The following is a 20,321-nucleotide window of genomic DNA, read 5'->3' on the forward strand; positions in this document are numbered from 1 at the left end:
TTACAATTAAAAGTAAAATGAGAGGCAGTGGGGTATAAAGTTAACCCTGGTCCTAGCCCTTGCTAGGTATATGACCTTGAGCAAATCTCTTAAACTCTTTAAGCTTTAGTTTCCTCATCGTAATATGGGAATAATCATATCTGCCCATATCTAGAAAAGTGCTTTGTAAATGGCAGAGCACTGTATAAATTGAGGTATTATTATTTTCATTGTTAGGGTATTAGCCAAGATGACATGGTGAGTTAAGTGCACAGCCAGATCTGGAACTCAAGTCTCCTAATTGGCGCCTCTCCAAGGCTTTTTGCACTACTTCACACAATACTTGTGTCCACTGCTAAGCCATTGCTGTCAACTTCTCAAACTTGGGTTTTATAAAAACCATTTTTTTTCTTTTAGGAAGATTAGCCCTGTGCTAACATCTGTTGCCAATCTTCTTTTTTTTTTCTTTTTTCCTCCCCAAAGCCCCAGTACATAGTTGTGCATCATAATTGTAGAGCTGTAGCTCTTCTGTGTGGGATGCCACCTCAGCATGACTTGATAAACGGTGAGTAGGTCTGCACCCAGGATCCGACCCAGCGAACCCTGGGCCACCGAAACCAAACTCGCGAACTTAACCGCTATAGCATGGGGCCGGCCTCTACCATTTTTATCAGGAAAACAACATGGTGCCATGCATAAAACTAAATCTTACAAAATAAATATAAATGCAAGGAATTTACAGTCTAAGCAAGCTGAAAGGGGGAACTGTAGATAAAGTATACACCTGCATTTTACAAGATGATATAGTGACTGCTCATTTTTTTTTTTTTTTAAGATTTTATTTATTTTATTTTTCCCCCCAAAGCCCCAGTAGACAGTTGTATGTCATAGCTGCACATCCCTCTAGTTGCTATACGTGGGACTCGGCCCCAGGATGGACGGAGAAGTGGTGCCTCGATGCGCACCCGGGATCCGAACCCGGGCCACCAGCATTGCAGCGCGCGCACTTAACCACCAAGCCACAGGGCCGGCCCAGTGACTGCTCATTAAGGCACTAACCAAACAAGTTGGACCATTCTGAGGTGCTGTGTGCGACTGATGCGCTGAAGAAGAAACAAAAGCCCACAACATGGATGAATAATAACTTGAGGCTGTACACACTGATCAGAACCCAACCACGATTTTTAACAATTAAAAATGTCCCAAAGCAATACACAGTTGAACCTCCAGGTCAAATGGAAATACTAATTGACAAAGTAAAGTAATCTAATCTACAAATTATATATTAATGAAAGACTGAATGGGCACATCTCTACTGCAAACCTTGCCTGGACAATAAAGAGAGAGGACTGGGTGCTGGCTGTCTAGTGCTCCAGGGTCTACCAGCTCTCTGGCCGCTGGGCTCCCCCACTCACAGTTTAAACTGAGTCGTTGCTGTTTCACCTGTCTAAAGGGTGAAGAAGAAACAGTGAAATCAAGAAACTCGTGGAAAAAAAGGATAGAGAAAATAAAGCCAGAGATGTCATTAAAATGTAGAATGAGTGAAAAAAAATACCCTATTATTCAGAGCTTCTAAGACTAATGGAAAGCTTCTTTTCACAGAAAACTTGGAACATACTACCAGTGTAATTTTATTTCAGAACACAGGAATTTCTTTTAAAAAGTTGTGTTTACAAGCTCATGCACATTCATAAAGTGATTCATTTGGTAGGAACACACAGTCATCCAGAGCAGTTCAAGAGGTATAACTTTAAATGCTCAATCTACTCATCTAGACTTAAAGGTTACAGTAGCATTTCTTGAAAACATATTACTCATCACCGCTCTAACTATACATCTCTGTATAGAAAATACGGAAAACAGGGCGGACTAGTAGTACACAAGTTTGTCACTGACAACAGCTAGAAAAGTCAAACCACATTAGAAAACAGCATGGAACTTTGTTAACATCTGTATACTTCATCATTCTGGAAATTTCACATCACAGATCATAAGCATTAAGGACTACTTTCAGGGAAGGCTGTTTTCTGAAACCGACTCACCCTGACCCATCTTCAGTGTTTGAACATGTGATGAGGCAATGCAAGAATAAAGTAATGGGTCAATAAAATTATAGCAAACCAAATTACAGCACAGCAAGGTAAACTGATCTTGTAATTGATGCGTATGTCTACTCAAAGATCTGAGTAAGTCTCCTCTTACTTCAATGAAGATAGTGCATTACACGCGTGGCCTGAACATACAGGATGCTTTTTATTACTGAAAACAGTATCAACTAAAATTTACAGAGTATTTATTGTTTAAAAAGCAATTCTAGGGCCGGCCCCGTGGCTTAGTGGTTAAGTGAGCGCGCTCCGCTGCTGGCGACCCGGGTTCGGATCCCAGGCTCGCACCGACGCGCTGCTTCTCCGGCCATGCTGAGGCCGCGTCCCACATACAGCAACTAGAAGGATGTGCAGCTATGACACACAACTATCTACTGGGGCTTTGGGGGGAAAAAATAAATAAATAAAATCTTAAAAAAAATAAAATAAAATAAAATAAAAAAATAAAAATGAATGTTTTAAAAAAAATAATAAAATAAAAAAAATAAAAAGCAATTCTATTATTATTACTACTACTATTACTACCTCCATTTTGCAAAAGAACTGAAGCTCAGAGAAGGGAAATGACATGCCTACAATTATAGACACTAAGAGATGATGGTAGAACTCAAGCTCAATTCCTGTGACTCCAAATTGTGTGATTTTTCCTTAAACTTTTTTTTCATTTGTCAGCATGAAACCCTTCATCCATGAAAACTGCCATTCATTCATTCCATGATCTAGTCAAGAAATATTTATTAAATATCTACCATATGTTGGACACAATTCTCTCACCTTGAGGAAACAAAAACGGTACACAAGTCCTTCTTTAAGTGGTAGAGAGGATGTATCAGAATCTAGTATAATGGTCAGGAACAGATTAATCACAAAAAAAAGTACATCAATATAGGAAGTGGTAACAGAAGTGGGTGTGTGGCACAATGGGAACACAGATGAGGATGCCCTTAATTCTTCCTGTGGAGGGCAAGAAAGCTTCCCACAGGGGTTATAATGCTACCTGAATCTTGAAAAGTGAAAGAAATCTGGCAAGTGGATAGGAGAGGGAGGAAGCATATCAGGAAGAAAAAACAAGATAAACAAAGGCATAAAGGGCAGGAAAAATATATATATAATATATACATAATATATCGAGGAAACTAGCTTAGCAGGACTAGGAGCCTCTCAGGCACGGCCATGGATGAAGCTGGACAACAGGCAGGGGCCGTGGCAGTCAAGACAAGGCTCACCGACGCCACGCTAAGGAAAATGGGCTTTGTTTTACAGGAGATAGAAGACAGAGAAGGTGAGTAACGTGCTGAAATTTATGCTTTAAAAAGATCAAGCTGGTTTTAGTGTGGAGGATGAAACTGAGGAAAACGAGGCCAGAAATAGGCATCAGTTAAGACTCTACTGCAGTAATACAAAAAAATACGAGTGGCTAAATTAAGGCAATGAAAAAGAATGAAGGGGAGGTAACAAACTAGAGAGCTATTTTGGAAGCAGAATCTTAAAATTTAGTGATCGACAAGAAGTAGCAGGCAAGGTTCAAGGAGTAATCTAGGCTAACTCAGACTTTTGGCTTATACTACTAGGTAGCGAAGGAGAAGCTGTTCTGGTTAGATAAATAATGAATTCAGTTTTAGATAACTGAGATAAGTTTGTGATATCTATGTGGCATAAGGTAAAGATGTCCAACATGCAGTTAGAAATGGGGCCCTAAAACTCAAAAGAGATATGAGATTTAGGAGTCATTAGGGTGTAAGCTGTAGTTGAAGACATGGCCCAGGAAAAACATAAATACATAGAAGAGACTGAGAACCGAACCGTAGAGAACCCAAATATTTAAGGGGTAAAGAGAAACAATGTTAGAAGATTGAGAAGAGGACAGAGTTGTAGAAGGAGAGCCAAGATAAAGTGTTTGGAGACCTAGAGAAAAGAGAAATGCATGAAAGAGTGGGAGTTATCACAATTTAAAAAAAAAAAAAAAAAATTTTTAAGAGGGGAGTATGAAGGAGCACAAACTGAAACAATATTTCTGTAAAGTATTTTGTATTTCGGCAATGTGTAGGTTTCAAAGACCTCTAAGATGCCCACACCCAATGACACACTAATTCCACATCTAAGAATCTATTCTAAGGAAGGAGTCAGAAATCCTGACAGTGGTTTATATACAAAAATGTTCAGCACAGGATTATTTATAATAGCAACAAAATGGAAAAATTTTAAATGTATGAGAGGAATGGTTACCTAAATTATAGTACATTCATACAATGAATATTATGAGCCATTTAAAAATTATATTCATGGATAATTTTAAGTAATATGAAAAAGTACTCATGATAACGTTTGTTGAAGAGAACAGGACACATCCCTGCATATTCAGTTAACTATGTAAATTAAAAATGCACAGAGGGGAAAAAAAGGAAAAAGGTATAAAATACACCAAAATGTTAGTGGAAGTTACATACAGGTAGCAAGATCATTTGTACTTTTTGTCTTCTTCTTTAGCCTTTTTTGTATTTACCAAATTTAATAATATTCATGTAATATTTTTTCCTTTTTTTAAAATTAAACTTTTTGCTTTGAAATAACTCGTGGTTTCAATTCGTAATTCGTGAATCCCCGATAATGTTGAACATTTCTTCATGTGCTTATGTGCCATTTGTATATCCGCTTAAGTGAAATGTCTTTTTATGTCTTTTGCCACCTTCTAACTGATTCATCTGGTTTTTCACTACCGAATTTTGGAGTTCTTTCACATTCTAGATACTAGTCTTTTATTGGATACGTGATTTGCAAATATTTTCTCCCAGTCTGTAGTTTGTCTTTTCATCTTTTTAACACATCTTTAAAAGGATGTCTTTAACATTCTTTTTAGCAGAGCAAAAGTTTTTAGTTTTTATGAAGTCCAATTTATCAATTTTTCCTTTTATGTATCACGCTTTTGTGTCAAGTCTGAGAACTCTTTGCCTAGATCTAGATTCCAAAATTTTTCTCCTGTTTTTTCCCTAAAAGTTTTACAGTTTTATGTTTTGCATTTAACTCCTTGATCCATTTTGAGTCAATTTTTGTATGTGTGAAGTTTAGGTCAAAGTTCATTTTTTGGTCTATGGAAGTCCAACTGTTCCAGCACCATTAACGAAAAGGTCATCTTTCCTCTATCGAATTGCTTCTGCATCTTTGTCAAAAATCAGTTGGGCAATGGCTAATGGGCATCGCATTTCTTTTTTAGGTGATGAAAACGTTCTCGAATTAGGGTGTGGTGAATGTTGTACAACTTCATGAATACACTAAAAACCAATGAATTGTACAAAAGGAAAAATTTTATAGTGTGTGAGTTATATCTCAATAAAAAAAAAAATCCACTGAGGATATTGATGTAGGTCTCTATTGTTATTCTGGGCTCTCTATTCTGTTGCATTGATCTAAGTGTCCATCTTTCCACTAATCTCACACAATCTTGATCACTGTTGCTATAAAAGTCTTGAAATCAGGTAGAGTGATTCCTCCCACTTTTTCTTATACTAACTATTCTAGTTCCTTTGTATTTCCACATATACTTTATAATAATCTTGTCTATATCTACAAAAAAATTTGCTGGAATTTTTATAGGAATTGCACTAAACTTGTATGTCAATTTGGGAAAAACTGACATCTTTACTATGTTGAGTCTTTCAATCCATGAAAGCAGCATGTCTCTCCATTTATTTAAAGATTTTATTTATTTATTTATTTTCCCCCAAAGCCCCAGTGGATAGTTGTATGTCATAGCTGCACATCCTTCCAGTTGCTGTATGTGGGACACGGCCTCAGCATGGCCGGAGAAGCGGTGCGTCGGTGCGCGCCCGGGATCCGAACCCGGGCCGCCAGCAGCGGAGCGCGCGCACTTAACCGCTAAGCCACGGGGCCGGCCCTCTCCATTTATTTAGATCTTTGATTTCTTTCATAGGCATTCTGTAGTTTTCAGCATAAAGTCCTATCCATGTTCTGTTAGATATACACTTAACTATTACTATTTTACCTGAGCAATTGTAAATGATATTGTATTTATTTCCACATGTTCGTTAGCATATAGAAATGCAATTGATTTATGTATGTTTATCTCACATCCTGCGACCTGCCTAACGCACATATTTCTAGAAGTTTATCTGTAGATTCCTTTCTACATAGATAATCATGTCATCTGTCAATAGGGAAATTTTATTTCTTCCCTTCCGATCTATGTGCCTTTTATTTCTTTTTCTTGCCTTATTGCACTAGCTAGAACTTCCAGCACTATGTTGAATAAGGGTAGTGAGAATAGGCATCCTTGTCTTATTCCCAATCTGAATAGAAAAGGACTCAGTTTTTCACCATTAAATACAATGTTAGCTGTAGGTGTTTTGTGGATGCTCTTTATCAAGTTGAGGAAGTAGAGACCTTCTAAGATTATGTATAAAAAGAGTCTGCCACTCACAAAGGGGAAAGGAATTACTTGTTTCTCTCTGTCTCTCATGTATATCCAAAGATCACTCTATTAACCTCACAAGGCAACACATGTACTGTCCTATTAAGCAATTCACTCTATGGTAAGCTATCTATACACAACTCTTTAACACTGTTAATTAAACTCAACCACGATATCTCCTATCAGGCATTTCCTACCAGAATAGCTTGGTCATAAAGATAAGATAATAACTTTTTGTTTTAAATTGGTAACCTAGATAACCTGGACAATTAGATTTTTTTTTTTTTTTTTTTTTTGGTGAGGAAGATCAGCCCTGACTTAACATCTATGCTAATCCTCCTCTTTTTGCTGAGGAAGACCGGCTCTGAACTAACATCTATTGCCAATCCTCCTCCTTTTTTTTCCTCAAAGCCCCAGTAGCTAGTTGTACGTCATAGTTGCACATCCTTCTAGTTGCTGTATGTAGGACGCGGCCTCAGCATGGCCGCACAAGTGGTGCCTCGGTGCACACCCAGGATCTGAACCTGGGCCGCCAGTAGCAGAGCGCGCACACTTAACCGCTAAGCCACAGGGCCGGCCCTAGATTATTAAATACAGTAATAATAGAGACTATGCCACACATTGCTTATACTCCTACTGTGCCTTGAACATAGCTAGCAATAAATAAAGGTATTGATTTAAGTCACTATTTAATGGCATCATTATAGAGTTTTTTAAAAAGGAAAGGCCAAAATTTCAACTCCTTCAATGTGAATTTGAATAGACTACACCAACATTTAAGTATGATGGATATTTACAACCTATAGAAAAACGTAGCTTGTTTCCTACCTCTCAAATAGCTCAAGCAAATAATAAAAATGGGCTTCTTTTTCACGTTTGGTAGGAGAAGCCTAGAAGAAATGGGGGAAAATGCCCCTTTCAAATTATAACATCTGAAGACTAAAGACGGAGCAAAAATAACAATAAAAATTACTTGTGTACTTTTTGTAGACTTCTTCTGGAATCTTTCCATTGACCAAGATTCTATTAATAGTCTGAAGCATTTAAAATATTCTCTCTCATGGCTACCACATTCAGGTGTGGCAGGCTCAAAATGAGCAGACTAGCCTCTATTCACTGTACCTGTGTATGTTTGTATATACATGTGTCTGTATGTAAGTGTGTGTGTGTGTGTATACCGTACGCTTTGTACAGACATGCTGCAAAATAAAGGAAATAAACACATACAAAGTCAAGTCTTCCTTGCAAAACTCCTTATAGTCATTGTTTATTCTGGAGGTCAGGCTAAGCCACAAATTAAAGCATTTTTCAAAAATTTTATTTTTAAGCTACTAACTTAGAAATGTTTCCTTATATAAAAGCACTCACCCTATACATGTCAACATAACCAAAAGCAAGAAATATCTGTCACCTCAAGCAGAATGAAAGTTACAAGTTCCAATATTACGGTAAGCTTTACTCATAGTTTGATTTTTTCTAGGCCTAGAACCGACTGACCCACACTAATTTGCTAAATAAACAATGGGCCTAACGCTTAAATACTAGTAGTCAGTCATCACAAAAAAAAGCTGTTTCTACTCCCCTGGTTTCTTCTTACTTCTACCTGGAATACAACCAAAAACCAGAAGGTAAATATAAAAGAGGGGAGAGGGGCAGGGAGACAGGCTCTGAGTAGCCAAACTAAATCAGAAGGTTCATGCACTAAATCTCATGCACTATGTTGAAGAGAAGGGCCTCTTCGGTCCTTATTAAATTCTTATTTTATATAAAAGCCATTATTAAGTTTTGTTTCCAGCCCACAGCATATTAAAAGGAGAAAAAAGTAGAAAGGGGAACCAGGAGAGAAAAGATCCGTTAGATTGAGGGGAGAGACAGAAGTATTACAAAACAGAATTCAACAAAACATGTAGTTCATTCAATTCATGGGAAAGAGCCCTATACACTTCAATACAAAAAATAGTGTTCATAATGATGACCCTAAGTCACCAAATAATTTTAAATTATACTCATATGTCCTGTTTAAGAAAACATTTAATTTTTTAAATATACATACCCAGGAAAGTGTTGGAGCCAGGTATCTGAGGGGTACTGTAGATATTAAACCAATTTGCTATTTTTCCTGTTTAACTTGAGGGGTGACTCAGGGGTCTCAAGGATTTGTGAGCCTGTTTTGCAGGAGAAAGAGAATGCCTTCAGGGAGGTTGCTATCACCAGATGGCCGATCACCTGACGATCACCTGACGGATGGCCAGCCCTCAGCAGCTCTTGAAGCCCAGAAGTCAGGTTGCCCAGAGGCTTATTGGGAGTGACCCCTTTGTTTCCCTGAAGCCCCTTCTGCCAAGCCCCCTGCTTTCTGTCTAGGAGAGGTGGATTTGAGCAAACCCAGGCTCCCACCTACTCGTTTTGGCCAATTTGAATAAACCTTTCTCATCTCCAAGCACCGATGTCTCAGTGTTTGGCTTGCTGGGCATCGGGCACGTGAACTTGAGATTAATAAGAGGTTCAGTATCAGTGTCGCTATTAAGCTCACTGGCTTTGTAGTCAAATAGATCTTTGGATTGAAACACGTACTGGCTCTGTGACCTTCGACAAGTTACTTATATTCTCTAAGAACCAGTTTCCTTATATATGTAAAATGGAACTAATAAAACCTACTGCATTGAGCTGTTGTCTGGTACATAAGAACTCAATAATTATTAGTCTTTTCTATTACTATGGCTACTGCTACCACTATTATTCACTTTAGAAAGATTTCTATTGCAAATGGTTTTTATTGAGGTATAATTACATATAGTAAAACACACATGTTAGTAGTGTACCATTTGATGAACTGTGACAAATGTATGCACACATATAACCAGCACTCCCGTCAAGATATAGGATATTTCCACCAGAGAGTTCCCTCCTACTCTTTTCCAGTCAATTGCACCCATCCACTCAGAGACAACACCTGTTCTGATTTCCAACACCATCACTTAGTTTTCTACCTATTCTACTATTCATACAAATGGAATTGTATAGCATATAACCTTTCGTGTCTGGTTTCTTTTGTTCAACATAATGTTTTTGAGATTCAAGTTCATCCTGTTTTATTTGAGTAGTATTCATTGTATGAATATGCCAGCATTCATTTATTTGTTGGTTGTTTCCAGTTTTGGGCTATAATCCAAATTTTTTTTAAACAATAGGGTATATCATTAAGATTCATTTATCAGTAGTATTCATAATATGGAGTATCTTACCATTAATATTAATACAGGAAGTATTAATATATAAAATGGAGATATTTCAAAGCCTATCGAAGGCCTTTCAATGATTAAATATTCCATTCATCTCACATACTAATAAATATATATTTGAGACTTCATTTACCCATAAAACAATCTTTTATCATATCTGACAAATACTTTTAATTCTGCAGATAAAGAAAATCCTCAACACCATAAAAATTAAAATCCTGTACCTAATCAAGAGGAAGTTCCTGTGCCAAGACAACTAGGGTTGACCCATGTGATGGATAACTTCAGCATAACAATCTTATATTCAAGCTCCCGATACAGATGCTAAAAGATTTTCTACCTAAAAGGGGACAATTCTCATCCATGCCCAGTATTGCTGAGTGCAGCCATACATTTTGGCCAATGTCCTTGAATGGTGGTTTACCAGACAGAACATTATATCATGGGATGGGAAATAAGGCACAAGTTTAAAAAATTCATCTGTTAAGTTATTCTTAATTAACAAATCTGTAGAGCAAAAATCCATGCTCTAGCTGATTATGATAACACAACTTCTCTCAAGACAAATACAGTCTAAGTCAAGCAAACTCAAGGCAGAGATTCTGCCTCATAAGTGAAGACCCTATCCTTCCTGAATTGAGACAATGACTGGGCTTAGAACTAGTCATCTAAGCACAGTGGTTTTCAAACTATGCCCCAAAAACATCAGGGTTTTTGCAAACATTTATGCTACTTTCACTTTTTAAATAAACTTTATTTTTAAGACTTCAATAACAAAGATGCCCACAGATGTGTTATATGCCAATTTTAATAAAATGGAGACAAGCTCCAGGCAATTACATCTACCAGGTTAATTTGCTTTCATGCAGGACTCAAAATAAAGCTTCTCCAAGCATTTCTGTTCATTTGCTGAATGTGAAATTCTTTAAAATCTGTCCTTGATTAGGAAGACTATGGCTGTGTACTTGTGTTTCTTCTTCTTCTTCCTTTTGCTCAGGACTGTATATATCCACTCACATAAAACGGTACAAGCACACACACATGCTGCACTCCCTTAAGTGTCACGCAACACTGCCTCAGCACGTGCTCTAGATGACACAGTGTGACTGTCAGCATGACTGTCACAAAATAAGTGAACCTGTAATACAAAAGTTCAGGTCCTTGTTGCCCTACTTTTATATTTATGATAGCATTATCATAAATTTTCAATACTTCTTCAATAACTTACATGTTTGTGGTAAGGTAAAATGATTACCCTCAATGAACCATATCAACAGATGAAAAAAATTCTGAGATTTAAGAAATATATCTGGGGCCAGCCCTGGTGGCCTAGTGGTTAAGTTTGGCACACTCCACTTCGGTGGCCTGGGTTCAGTTCCCAGGCATGGACCTCCGCCACTCTTAGCGGCCACACTGTGCTGGCAGCCCACATACTAAAAAATAGAGGAAGACTGGCATGGATGTTAGCTCAGGGCAAATCTTCCTCAGCAAAAAAAAAAAATCTGATAATGAATATAAAAGATTGATCAGGCTCAAGGCAAATTAATAATCAGTATTAGAAAACAACACCAATCAATTCTTTAACCATTATTAAACACACTGATAACCGCATATGAAATGAAAGAATCTCATATAAATAAATAAGGTACTAGCTATTTGTCACTACAAGTCACCTTTTAGGGCAAGAAAAAAATATATCTCATGATATGAGATGAGTTCATGACATGAAGTTAAATCTTACAAAATAGATTTATGATCCCTGTCAAGCTATAACATTATTTTGCGGAAAAAGACAGTTCATAAAAAGAAAGCCTAAGGTTATTGGGGGGGACGGGGGGCAGTGTTCAAACAAAATTTAACTCTAACAATAAAAGTACCATAGCATTGTTCAAGGTAAGTTATTACACAGAAGAACATGAAGAACTAGTGCACACTCTGGACGAAAAGCTTACTAAATCCTACTACAACACTGTGAACAAGTTTATTGGAGAAAATACTACTGCTTAAATATTATTAGGACGGTTATTTAGAAACCAGAGACCAGGGAAAAGCATCTAAAATACTCGAAAAATTGAAAGGCTAAAATGATGTGAAATCTTTGCACTTTTAACTAGGCAAGGACATGAATGTTGGAAATCTCAAATTTTTTTAATGATATGTTCATGCAAGTAAAGATAAGAAAGATTTATTTGTAAAACATCATGCACAATAGGAGGGGAAAAAATAAGTAATATTTAGATCACTTTTTAGAATGCCCTCAAATAAGCTGGTCAAAACATACCAAGATCCGTACTGGTGGTAACAAAACAATGACAGGGGCCGGCCCCGTGGCTTAGCGGTTAAGTGCGCGCGCTCCCCTGCTGGCCGCCCGGGTTTGGATCCCGGGCGCACACCGATGCACCGCTTGTCCGGCCATGCTGAGGCCGCGTCCCACATACAGCAACTAGAAGGATGTGCAACCATGACATACAACTATCTACTGGGGCTTTGGGGGGGAAAAATAAAATAAATAAAATTTAAAAAAAAAAACAAAACAATGACAGGAAAAGCTGCAGAAGTAGTGGCTCTTACAAAAGCTATTACCTAAATGTGGTATAAATAAGAATAGCATGCTCCATCGACAAGCATGAGCTGTTAAGAAGATGCCAGCATGATTCAAATTATCAATTTTATTAAGGCATGGTCTTTAAATTTCAGATTTCACAGTTATTTGTAACTATATGATGAGTTCCAGAATCTCCTCTTTCCTTTGTGAAATTTGTTGGCTATCCAAAGGCAAGTTCTATTATAAACAGTTCAAATGAAAAAAATTTTTTTGACACTTTTACTTTTGGTTACCAAGAAACTCCTTTAGTATCTCTCAATTATAACACGGCTGCACCAGCTGGCGCATCCTGCTAATATTTTAAACAATTTTGCAATGCAAAGTTGTAATGCTACCATGTTTTATAGCTGCAAATAATGTCAATGATAAAATTAAAACAAAATTTGAACTGAACATACAAAACAAAGTATGTTTAACTGTTTTAAAATTTTCAGTGAATAAAAGACAAAGACAGGCAATGAGGATTTTTTTTAATGACATTGATAATATTTTCAAACACACAATGAAGATTTAAATTAGCTGAGAAACTTATTCAACAATCACTCCAAACTGAACAAGTATGAATTAAGGAATATTAGTGATTCTACCTGAAAATGAGAATTTCCTGCTACTCCATTTTAAAACTTCTAGATCGGATTAATTGAAACATTTTCAGAGCAGTACAAATAAGCACAGTGGTTAAGGGCACCAGACTTGAGCTTAGCTCTGCCACCTACTATCTGAATTTTGTATTAGTTAATTTAGCTCACTGTGCCTCAATTTTTTCATTTGTAAAACAGAGATAAAAGTAATTACCTACATTATGGGGTTGTTGTGTAAATAATACATATAAAGCTTTATCAAGAGTCTAGTGCTTACATGCTCAAAAATGTTAGTGGCCTTTATTATTATTGTCGTTGTTAGGCAAGGTGTTTTAAAAAATTGTTACCACTTACAAGGACTTTTCCATGTAAACAAGGATGTTTTTGATACTGTACAACCAAAACAAAACACAAAAATAACCTAGCGCTCCTTAGAGCTCATCAAACACAACTTTCTTAAAAATTTAATAAACTTACAAAATAGAATTATACTAAAAATTCCACTTTTTTCAGTTTCACACTTATTGAGGTTACAGACAATTTCATTTGCAAAACCTCAGACTAGGTCAAAGAGCTCAGGACACAAATTTTGGCTATAAAACGTTATTTATATTAGGTTGGAGAAACCAACCTAATAAGAAGTGGTCTTAACCCTCAATTTTTAAAATATCTAATACAGACAACAGTGCTGATTCACTCAAGCTCAAAACTGGATGCTCTCAGGTGAACTTGTTTTCAAGAATAAAAATATTTCAAAAAATGTTTTGGAAAAAAAAAAGACAATGAATTCTTTTCCTCTCTATGAATAATAAAATATCCTAGTGAGTAAGGTGTGTGAGGCTGAGAAACAAGAGAACTGTTTTCAGTGAGAACAGAAACAGTAAAGAAAAAACGCAAAATTAAAACGTTATATATATTTTACCACAATTTAAAAATTTTTTTAAATTAAAGCAAAATAAAAGTTCTTCCATGACCCAATGCATAGGATACATCTATACTTCCCTAAAATCCAAGATCTGTTCTTTTTGTACAAGATAGAAACAGGAAATAAAATTTTTAAAAATAACAATGTAAGTAATAAATTGTTTCTCATAATAACATAAAGAATATGTAAGTTGTGTTTTCCTAAAAGTTGAGATATTGTAGTATGGAGATATTTTGCAAAAAGTGCTCAGAAAAAAATAACCATAACAAAAGAAAATGTGGAAATATAGACGCTATGGAGATAATTCATAGGTTCGTGGGCTCATACAAATTCATAGGTTCATGAGCCTTTGGAAGGCCCACGCTGACTCTACTTAAAGAAGAGTCTGCATTCTGACTGTGCTTATAGAAGAGTCAGCTCCTGAAGAAAGAAGCCTTAAAACCTAAGGTAGTGGGCCGGCCCTGTGGCTGTGGCCCGATACTGGTGGCCCGGGTTCGGATCCCGGGCACGCACCGACGCACCGCTTCTCTGGCCATGCTGAGGCCACGTCCCACATACAGCAACTAGAAGGATGTGCAACTAAGACGTACAACTATCTACTGGGGCTTTGGGGGAAAAAAGGAGGAGGATTGGCAATAGATGTTAGCTCAGAGCCGGTCTTCCTCAGCAAAAAGAGGAGGATTGGCACGGATATTAGCTCAAGGCTGATCTTCCTCACACACACACACAAAAAAAACACCTAAGGTAGTAATCATCACGGGAAATATTTTAGGAAATAACTCAAGGTTTGTATTTTCCCCAGAATTCGTTAGAGAAAAAAAAAAGGAGATCTAAATATATCCTCTCAGGAGATCAGAATAGCTCCTTTAAAGTAGAATTTTAGACTTTTCTCTCCAAACAAAAATTGACATATTTATTGTCATTATTCCAACACAGGCAACTTGTATTAGCATATCATTAGTTCCTCCAGAATTGTTACATGCCACCAAGCCAAAGTCAGTGTGGAAAACATATTAAATGACTCTTTGGAAAAATAGTTAGGGCTTCCAGTAGGGCAATGAAAAACACAAAATAACTCTGATGAAAGTTGGGATATTATATAAAAATACGCAGTTTCCTTTTAAAGTTGAAACCCCTAATTCATTAAGAAATAGATCCCTTAAAGGAAACTCAGAGCACCATATCAATCAGGTCATTCAGGGCCGGCCCCGTGGTGTAGCAGTTAAGTGCGCACGCTCCACTACTGGCAGCCCGGGGTTCGGATCGTGGCGCGCACCGACGCACGGCTTCTCTGGCCATGCTGAAGCCAAGTCCCACATACAGCAACTAGAAGGATGTGCAACTATGACATACAACTATCTACTGGGGCTTTGGGGGGAAAAAAAAAAGGAGGAGGATTGGCAATAGATGTTAGCTCAGAGCCAGTCTTCCTCAGCAAAAAGAGGATTAGCATGGATGTTAGCTCAGGGCTGATCTTCCTCACAAAAAAAAAAAAAAAATCAAGTCATTCATTTCTAATGTTACAGAGTGGGTGCCGCAAAATTAGACTGTTTTATACAATATTAACTAGTCATGCAAGATCTTAATTTTAAATGTTTGCTTATTTACCTGCCACCGTAGCTAAGTATTGTACATCATTTGTTTCCATCTTTAAAATATTTGGTGGTAAAAATTAAGCCTAAGTAAAGGATACCGTTAATTTCTCTCCAAATAAAAAAACTACTCAAGGTAAGTATTAATCTAGGAAGACTGTGGTGCCTGGTCTTTCCCAGAAACTTGGTTGTGTCTGTTGCAAGGGAAAAAACTGCTTGTATCAAGGCCATAGGCACACACAGCAGGGCCCGAAAAATCTAAAAGATCCTGTGAGTTCTTATGAAATGTTCTAAATGATCTTCTTGTCATTTGGGAGGCAAGAAAACTTCCCAACGTAAATCCAGGGAAAAATCGAGTCACTGTAAAAAGTATAGGGAATGATAAATTAACAATAGCCCTTGTCCTCAAGCAGCTTAACATTAACAATAAAAGTCAACTAAAAGAGATATCACAAAGCAAAACAACATTAATTGCTTCATGACTCAGAGACAATTTGGCTATCTGAGTTCAAAGGAGGGAATGATCACCTGGGCCAGACTAAGCTGAGAAAGCCTCCCTAAGGCTGAGAAGCATTTAAACCTGGCTGTCAGGAATGGGCGGAAGTACTTAGAATGAGGAAGGGCGCTCAGGCCCTACACTTGTACTCCTGTCCTCACAGTCCTGATTCTGTTGAAGGAGGCTACATTGGAAGAAGGATGTGGATCTGACACCTCTTATTAGCATTAAGCAACTAACATGAATAACGATGGAAAAGAAATGTAACCGAATTCTAGGTTCCTGCCACTCCCAAATAATAAAGCAAGCAAGCCTCAAGACCTAAGCTGGATAGGACAAACCTTAATGACTCAGCTTAGGACCAGTTGTAAATGGAAGTTCTGGTTAAACAAAACAACTACTTCTTTGAATTTGCCTCCTGTGTGAGCAAGGTAATTGCCCTAGATAAAGAGACATCTTCCGAGGCAGAAATTGTAAAAGAGATGACAATCAAGCAGAAGGAAAAAAACACATGCACGAGAAACAACAGAACCACCACAGAGCCAGTGATTCAAAGGCTGCCTGGATTCCTTGCCAAGAAACAAGTTAATTCCTATGCTAAACACCTTTCCTCTGTTTTCACACAGTTTTTCAAATGCTGAATGCATCAAGAAATCATACCACTTAAGAAGTTCTGAGAAGTGTTATGATTTCTCTTTTTTGTTGTATGTTTTTGGGCAGAGACCTATGTTGTCTTATTTCTAAATCAAAAGAAAGCGGCAACCTTAGCCAGAATAATTTATGTCAGATATGTGAATTTACATATCAGACAATATTTTTAAAAGCAGAGGGCCGGCCCCGTGGCTTAGCGGTTAAGTGCGCGTGCTCCGCTGCTGGCAGCCCGGGTTCGGACCCCGGGCGCGCACTGACGCACCGCTTCTCCGGCCACGCTGAGGCCGCGTCCCACATACATCAACTAGAAGGATGTGCAGCTATGACATACAACTATCTACTGGGGCTTTGGGGGGAAGGAAAGAAAAAAAATAAATAAATAAATAAATAAATAAAGCAAGCAAGCAAGCAAGCAGAAATGTCCTGTCTGGGGACTCTTCCTATAAGATTACTGACCTGTCTTGGCCTAAAGACAACCTTCCCCCCTTCTAAGCACAATCTTCCTGTTTTCTCAGCCTCATCTGAACCTGCTCAATCAAACAAAGAACTACTCAAAGAAAATTTCACAGAATAGCAACTTTAATAATTTATAGCCAAATCAACACACCCCTGGATCTAGTCTAGAATAAATTACTACAAGATTCTTTATTTGCAATGCCTCTCCACTCTTCTTATCTTTGCTAATAATCTCCCATTTTTTCCCTATAGATGAATCAAAACTAAGATTCTTCGAATTATCCCACATTTATGCAGGATCTCTCAGATCAGATTCACCTCAGCTCTACATTAAGGCTCCAGCAATTCCCAGCACAGAAAGGCAAGAATCTGACTCTTGAGGGTGCAATTTAAAAGAAAAAGCATAATTAATAAAATAAACCTTACAGATAAATAGGTGCCATTATCTTTACATTGCAAACACCAAAAATAAAGCTTAGCAATGAGAAAATATTCAGAACAAACTCAGTTTATGACAGACTTACTATTAACGTACCATATTTGCAGTGCATATATGGTGCAATGTACACTAGAATTCTTACTGCAAAGCATAAATAGAAATGCTTTCTGTTCTCCTCAATTGTTATTTGCTGTATATATATGTAAATATATTTGTATACATATCATTGTTATATAAACAATGATAATTGTTTAGTTTAGATACTTTTTTATTTAAAGATAATATTTTTATTTTAAAAATAAAGCAATTTTGTAACTATGTCAAAATATTACAAACGGCAATAAGGCATGAGATATTTACATTTACCAGAACAGGCGATGAAAGCACTGAAAATCTCTGATCAGTGACTAGAGCCACAAGCTAAGTCACAGAGCCAACATCACCTACGAAAGTAAACAGACTGAATAAGAAACTGTTGGAACCTAGTGCTTTGAGCTCCTAATCTAGTGCTCACTTATTTGCCATGAAATAGAAAACAAATAAACTGAATGTTGGACTACTATCTTCCCCAAATTAGAAGATAAAATAATGTGAAGTAGAGGGGAAGAAAATCATAAAAAATAGATCTATTTAATACTCTAACAGACTAAAATCTGAAGGTTCAAGTTCAAAGGGCCATATTTTTTTGAAAAGGGATAGCAGCTAATTTTACATTAAGTCAAACCTGTTGTCCCATAAGTAACATTTGTTGAGCACTTAATACATTCTGGGCACCATGCTGAGTGCCTTCCATGATTTAATCCTCACGAAGATACTAATGAAGTAGCTATGTCATTTTACAGAGGAGAAAACAGAGGTTTATAACAGTTAAGAAACTTGCCCAAACTGCTAATAAATGGGGAAGCTGAAACTCCCATCCAGGTTTTTGGACTCCAAAAGCCTGGGCTCACCACTATCCCTCAACAAGGAAAGCAGCAGTTTCAAGTGTAGCAATCAACCTTCTTGACTACACACAACATCCTGCATCTCCCCACACACCCACCTCTACCACTTCCATGACCCACCTAACTCCTGCTAATTTTCTTAGTCATTTAGAACTTATCACATGGCTAGATAAATATCAACTTCGAAAAGGAAAGTAACTTACAACCTTGAGCTACAGGTGATGGGGCTCTTTTCCAAAGCCTCACTTGCTCTTTCATTCATTTGTTCATTCACTCAAATACTCACTGTGCACCTATCAGTTCCCAAACTTGCTTTAGGATCCTTTTCCTCCTAGAACATATATTCAAACATTGAGGGACACTAGTGTTCCACAGATCTCATTCTTGGAAACTTTGATACTAAAATATCTGGAAAAATAGGCTGTGATCTCACATGAAAAGAGAGAGGAGACATCTTATAGCCCTATAATCATTTTTCAGAAAGACTTTTCCAAAATTACACACTACTCTGGAAGCCTCCCTTATTTTGTTTTATCCTAAGTGGCAAATAAACCAACTAAAGGAGTACCATGAGTAAGTATCATACTTTGTTTTCTACCTTGAGAACAACAAAAATTTTAAGACTATACTCTGACAACAACACAACTTGAATCAACCCCTAATTTCATCGCCCAAACTGGCCCAAGAATTTCATATAGGGATATATTTTCCTTTCCTAATCAAAAAATGAAAACTGGTAGAGCCTGTTTATTCTTACTCTTTTTTCCATGTCTTTTTAATCTTTTTCTTTCCAATTCAACATTTTATATTCTTCCATCCTTATGTGATTGTCCTTTTACTGGCTCACTTTTGTCATATATACCTCTGACCTCTTTATTTCTCCCAGCTCCCTGTTCAAATTATTATCTAGAGCATGTGGACTCTCATTATGACCAGAGAATGTGTTCAACTCCTAATAAGTGACACCAGAGACGACAGATAGAAGGAGTACGTGCTACAGTTCCCCCAATCTGACCCATAGTAGACACTGCCCATCCACCAAAGCACTCCTTCCCACTAAACCCACAGTGCTCTCAACAGCTATTTCAATCTCCTAAAAGTGAAACCTGTTCACAGACAGGTTCTCTATGTTCCCATTTGCATTCTTTAGATTCTATTGGCTGAAATGTGAAATACACTAGCAAACAACTTACAGGTCAGAAAAGAAACACAGATGGTCTTGAAGGATAGAGTGGTGTCTTGGTGCGCATCTACATGTATCTGGTTTTTAAGTCAGTACCTGCCTCAGAAGCTCTTGAGACACAACACAGGCCCTTGCCAAAACATCAGTACCACAACCAGAAACCTTTGTACAGTTAACACACATAAGGATGAATGAAAACAATGAGGATAAACTTTAAAACAATCTTGAAATATTTTACCTTCTAGGAGGCTTTCCTCCATAATGACTACCTGAATGTTTTTAATTAAGTACTTCATTGTGATTTCTTCCCAAGTTGGATTTCATCTAAATATGAGTAACCATCCTAATTAAGGAAAGCCAATTGGCTAAAATGCTATAAGAGCAAGCCCTCTTTTACAATAATCAATATCTTTCTCTGTTCAACTAAAAATGTGGAGTGCAGCAGCATGAAGGAAAATATAAGACCCATTCAATGATGGCACATAACTTAGCTAGTTAAGATAAGTAAAAAAACTGTTTACTTAGTAGCTGCCAAATTCTATAAGGCACATAAGTGTTGGTGTAATTATGCAGTTACTACCAGTTAGCAGTTATGTAGTTAGCTACCATCTTGGAAGATTATGTATTGTGCAACAATGATATTTGTTGAACCAATGAAAATCTAAAGCTACTGTCATAAAATTGTGTTTCTATATCCCCT

General features: G+C 37.2%; 1 protein-coding gene across 7 annotated transcripts in view; it reads right to left on the bottom strand.

Moving 5' to 3' along the window:
* Nucleotides 1-20,321, bottom strand: part of SIK3 (SIK family kinase 3) — a 238,002-nt gene that overhangs the window by 168,684 nt on the left and 48,997 nt on the right. The window contains exon 1 of one of the 7 annotated variants that reach the window (XM_087433725.1): nucleotides 8,564-8,607. The exons of the other annotated variants lie outside the window; for them this stretch is intronic. The gene's annotated coding sequence lies outside the window, so the exon portion shown is untranslated. Of the gene's footprint in view, nucleotides 1-8,563; nucleotides 8,608-20,321 lie in introns of those variants that run through there. 7 annotated transcript variants of the gene reach the window in all.

This window comes from Ceratotherium simum, chromosome 7 (genome assembly GCF_057802395.1).
Source record: "Ceratotherium simum simum isolate JZ-2026a chromosome 7, ASM5780239v1, whole genome shotgun sequence".
Lineage (NCBI taxonomy): Eukaryota > Metazoa > Chordata > Mammalia > Perissodactyla > Rhinocerotidae > Ceratotherium > Ceratotherium simum.